Source organism: Diaporthe citri, assembly GCF_014595645.1.
Source record: "Diaporthe citri strain NFHF-8-4 chromosome Unknown scaffold_8, whole genome shotgun sequence".
In the NCBI taxonomy this organism is placed as follows: domain Eukaryota; kingdom Fungi; phylum Ascomycota; class Sordariomycetes; order Diaporthales; family Diaporthaceae; genus Diaporthe; species Diaporthe citri.
Genome location: NW_025064853.1, coordinates 1166931 through 1172930, shown reverse-complemented (window position 1 = coordinate 1172930; position 6000 = coordinate 1166931).

The following is a 6000-nucleotide window of genomic DNA, read 5'->3' as shown; positions in this document are numbered from 1 at the left end:
TTATATATCTATTTAATTAAAAAATTAAGCATTTTTTATAAACGCTCCTTAAATTTCTTCCTCCTTAAAATAATAAACTTAAAGATAAGGAATCTTTAATTAATATTTCTTAAACTTTTTTAAATAATTTATTTAAATTCTTTTATTATATTATAATTTTATATTTTATAAATAATTTTATTAATTAAGCTTAAATTTATATTATTTATTTCTAGCTTTAAATAGCTTATCTTAACCTTAATTATAAGTTTAGCTTAAATGCATAATAAATTTAAGTTTACTATATAAGTAATTTAAGTAAACTTTATATTTATAAGGAATTTATTTAACAACTTAACCTTAATTATTACCTTTTTTAATACCGCTTTTTATATTTTTATTAATTTTAAGTCTTTAAAGGTTTTCTCTAAGCAATAAGTATATTAACATTATTCTTTATTTTTTAGCCTTAAGCATTTCTTTTTTTTTTAAGCGAGAGTTAAGGCTTAAGTAAACTTCTTTAAGGCTAAGATAGGCTTATAAGCAGGCTTTATTAAGGATATAGCTTAAGCTAAATTATTATAAACTTTATATAATATAAAATTTTATGCTTTTAACTTATTATTATTTTAAGCTTAAGCTTTTTTTAGTTTTTTTTAATATTAATTTTAAAGATATTATATAGCAATAAAGTAAGTTAAGCTTAATATATATAATCCTTATAATTAATATCTTATTTATACTTAAAATTTATAATTTAAAGCATTTTTAATTAATTTAAGGTTTTATATAATTAAGGTAAAGTTAAAGTATTAATTCTTATAACTTCTTTATAAAATAAGCTTAATATACTTAAGTTTATAAAAATCTTTTAACTTAATTATAGCAAGCTTATGCTTAAATTTTATATAAAGGCTTTGCTTTTCTTTATTTTTATTAAAGTCCTTTAGCTTTATTAATTAAGCTTTTTCTTTATTTAGGCTAGCTTATGGGTATAATAGTTTCCCCTTTTAAGCTTTTTCTTAGTTTATATTTAAAACCTTTATTAACTCTTTATTTAATCCTAAGGCTATTTTTTCTCCTTATATGCCTTTTAATATAGAGATTTTTAAATAAAGGTATTAAGTTTATTAATATATAAAGTTATAGGAATTTAATAGCTAATCTTAATTTAAAATAGGGTTTTTAGTTAATATGCTTATTTAAGGTGCTTTTAATGGCTCCTTAAGCCTATAAATTAAGGCTTAGGGTATTATTTATTTGCATGCATTATAATGCCCTTAATGCATGGATTTTAAGTTTATTATATTCTTATAATAATGCTTTATACATTTAAGTATTAAAGTTATGCTATTATATAATAATTTAAAAAGATTTAAAAGAGATTAATAAAATAAAAGGTTATAATGGAAAAAAGTAAAGGTTTATCCTAAGTAGTTATTTATAAAAGAAAAACCATTTCTTTTTACCTTAAATTAAAAAATTTAAATAATTTAATGAAAAGAATAAAAGTTTTAAGATAATTTTAATTATCTTAATATAAAACTTTATAAAATTTCTTATAATCTTAATTTAAGTATTATAATAATAATAAGTATATAAGTAGTATATTATTTAAATTAAATAAGTATATAATGCAAGTTAAGTATATATATACCTTTTAAGGCCTTTAACTTTATAAGCTATAATCTTATAACTTTTATAATACTTTTATTAATATTATAAATCCCCCTTTCTTTATATTAAATATATTTTAATAAATTTATAATATAAAAACGTAAATTTAAAGGCTTAGCCTTATTTAATACTTTATTTTCCCTTAACTTTATTTTTATAATCTTTTCCTCTTTATTTAAGTTTTATATTACTTAATGTTTTTTTAGTTTTAAAGGCTTTACTTAATATAATTTAAGGTTATTTATATAAACCTTTCTTTTCTTTTTATCTTTAAATATAAAATTTATAATATAAATTATTATATTTAAAGCAAGGTTAATTACCTTTTAAGGACTTATTTATTTTAATTAAAAAGCTTTGGCCCTTTTCTTATTATAAAGGTTTTTTAGCTTTTTATCTTAAAAGTTTTAAATCTTTAAATCCCTTATAGCTAAAACCTTTTCCTATATTAATTTACTTACTTTAAAGATTTTTAAATATTAATTAGGCATTTTCTTTATCGCGGCCTTTAATAACCTCTTTATATATTTAAATCTTATTAACTTAGTTTTTTTTATATAAGCGAAGATTAAGGCGTTATTATTAAGGGTTTGCTTTTTAATTAAGCTTAATACTTTTTATCTTTTTAATTCTATATTTATATTTAAAGGTTTTGGCTTTCTCTTTATTAACCAGCCTAACATTACCTTAGCTAATATATACCTTAACTTCCTTATTAAGCAATTATTAATATTAATTATAATATTAGGCAAAATCATTAGCCATAAGTTTAATTGCTTATATTGCTAATTCTAAGCCTATTATTTTAATCCCCTTTTAATTATCTTTATTGCAAACTTAGCTTTTTTTATTAAGGCTAAGTAATATATAAGGCTAAATAATAACTTAGTTTTATGGGATTTAAAAAACCCTTAAACCTAATTATTATAAAAATAAGAGGCATTATTTAAATATACTTATTTTAAGAATCTTATTATGTTAATAATTAATTTTTATAAAGCTATTATTCTTATAGCTATTAGCTAAATATAAGCTAATAAAATAATAAACTTATTAAAGTAATTAATAAGGATATGGAAATAAGTTAATTTATTAACCTTAAATAATATAATCTTATTTAAATAATTTATATTAATTAAGTTTTATGGCTTTAAAGATATTATAAGTATAAGCCTAACTTAAATAAGGTTTTTTAAACTTTAAAATTAATATATTATGCAACCCTTAATATAGCGCTTTATATTTAAGTATTAAGTAAGCTATTATATTTCTCTTTTTAAGTTATAAAGTATAAATGTTATAGTAAAATAATTATAGTAATTATAAGCATATTTTAATGCAGCTAAGATTTCTTCTTTTAATATATAAGCAAAGTATACCCTTAGCCCCTTTTAAAACTTAAGGGCTTTATTTATAAGTTTATAATTAATTAATTTCTTTTTAATATATTATTAAACTAGCTTAAGTAGTTCTTTTAAAAATTTATTTTCCTTAAGTAAATATAAAATAACTTGCTTATATTATTTTAAGCTTATATATATTATATTAATAATAACCTTAAAAGCTATTAATAAGGTAATATATAATAAATATATAGGTAATGCTTAAATTTGTATTTATTATTTTATGCTAACTTATCTTAAATAAGTTAAAACTATTATCTTTATATTTAAGGCATTAAATAAAAGTAAATTTATTATTTCTTCCTTTAATTAAGATAAGCTATCCGCTATTTACATTACTTAAGCTATATTTAAGCAATAAATTAAGTAAAGGTTAAAAATAGCTATAATATTTAGTTATAATGTAATTTAATTAATTAGTTTTTTATTAATATTTAAAGTTAAAAGCATATTAAGATAGTTAATATATATAATAATAGGGAATTAAAATAATAAGATATAATTTCTTAACTTTTAAAGCGCCTTAATAACCCTTAATATTTCCCTTTTTTTAATAATATACCTTGTTTTTATATTTAAGAGTTAAAAAGATATAAATGCAATTATATGTATATTTTTAATTATTTTATTAATTATTTTAATCTTTATTAGCAAGCCAGCAAGTTAAAAAAGCATTGCTTTAATTGCGAAATTTAAAGTATTTACATTAAAATAAAACTACTTATCCTTATTAAATGCAGTATTTATTATATTTTGTACTTTATTGCATATATTTATAAATATCTTGGTATATTTTTAATTTTATATAAAGTTATTATAATTTTATTAATATATTTAGCGAAATTGCTTATTAATTAATATAGTTTTTTATATTTAATTTGCATATAAGGTTTTTAAAATTTAAGTTAAGGATACTTAGCTAGAGATAAATTCCCTTAAGTATAGTAAAAGCTATAAGAAAATATTTAACTTCTCCTAAATCTTTAAATAATTCTTTAGCTATGCTTATTATTAAAACTTTTTTTAATGTTTATGCATTAATTTTATGGCCTTATTGCTTAATTTAAAGCTTAAAATGGTAATTTACTTTGTAAATAAAACTATTTTTAATAGTTTTAAGTTAATCTTTTTAAATTTAAATTTAGGGAAATAATATAGGTATAAAAAGGTAAATAAGTTATTAAAAGATTTAGCGAAGGCTATATAATTATTAATAAATTTATTAAAAAAGGTATTAAAATGTAGAATGTATCTTATTATTAATGGTAGTTTTAGTTCTTTAAAGCTTGGAATTATTAGCTAAGCTTTAAAAACTATATTTTTTAACATACTATATATATAACTTGCTTTGGTTATGCTTTAAGGCATTTAATTTATAAAGTATTATATATAGGGAGTAATTATTGCTGCCTTATACTTATTTCTTAGGGTTATTATTACCCTGTAATATTTATGCGCTATATTTTTAAAAGAAAACCTTATAGCTTAATTAAAGAATATTCTTAAAGATATAAGCTTAATTATAATAAGGCTATTAAGGTAATAAGGTTGCATTATTTATAAGTTAATAATTAAATACTACCTTAAAAGTATTAGCCTTAGGTAGGAACTTAATATACGTTGCTTATGATTTAATTACTAGCTATACTTATTTAGCTCTTTTTAGCTTTAGGAAGAACTTTAAGGTAAATTAATGCTATTTCCTTAAATATAATGGCTATTTTAATTAATATGGCAAAATGTTAAGTAATAGCTTAATAGTATGGCTAATTAAGTTTATGGTTTTAATTTTATTTAAAGATAATGTAAAACAATCCCTTTAAGTATATTGAAAATGAGCTACCCAAACAATAAGGGATAGGTTTTGCTAAACCCTTTTAAGGATAACTTAAGGAAAAGCTTTAATATAATAAAGAGGAAAAATAGGAATAAAAGGGAATTAAAGAAAGGGAAAAGATAAATATTTTAAAAATTCTTAAAAATAAAAAAAGCTTAATTAAAGTATTAAATATATAAAAAAAGAAAAGAGTTAATTTCTTAAAAAAATATTTAAAATAAGCATAAAAGCTAGCTTTTTATAATTAGCTAAAATTTAATGCAATATTATTTCTTATATAATTCCTTATACTTATTAATATACTCTTTTTAAGCACTTTATAATAAGTATTGCAAAAATTGCTAAAATAAAACTTTATTATTTTTAATTAAGCTTTTAAGTTTTAAAATCCACCTTATTATAATTTTAATTATTATTATTATCTTTAATTCCTTGCTTGCTTATTTTATTATAGCTTTTGCTTTTTTATAAAAGCTTTAAATATTTTTAAAACTTACTTAATAATATATTTATTAATTATATTTTTCCAGCTATTAAAGTTTGCTTTAATAGTTAATATTAATATAGCTATTAAAGATTTAAATACCTTTATAAAATAAAAAGTAAATTTATTCTTTCTTTTAATTATTGCATTAAGCATAGCATATTAGCTTTATTAACTTTTGCTTTTGCTTTTTATAAAGCTTTTGCTTTTACTTTTACTTTTTATAATACTTTTACTTTTAATATTTATGCCTTATATTTAATTACTTAGCTAGCTTATTTATAAGCCTTTTAAATTATTCTTAAGCAAACTTTACTATTATTTTAATTATTTTAAGTTAATTAATATACTTTAAGTTTTATTTATATTTAATATTAAAATAAATAAATAAAAAAGATCCTTATATATATTAAGGCAAGCATTTCTTATTAGCTTTAAAATATCCTATAATGCAATGCTTAAGCTAAAAGCTTATTTAATTAAAGTTTTACTTAGCTAATTTTAAGCTATTTAAAAATTTATATCTTGCTATATATTAAATATTTAAAATTAAGTTATTAAATTAATTTATATTAAAAGTATTATTTCTTTTATACCCTTTTTATAATTAATAGCAATTT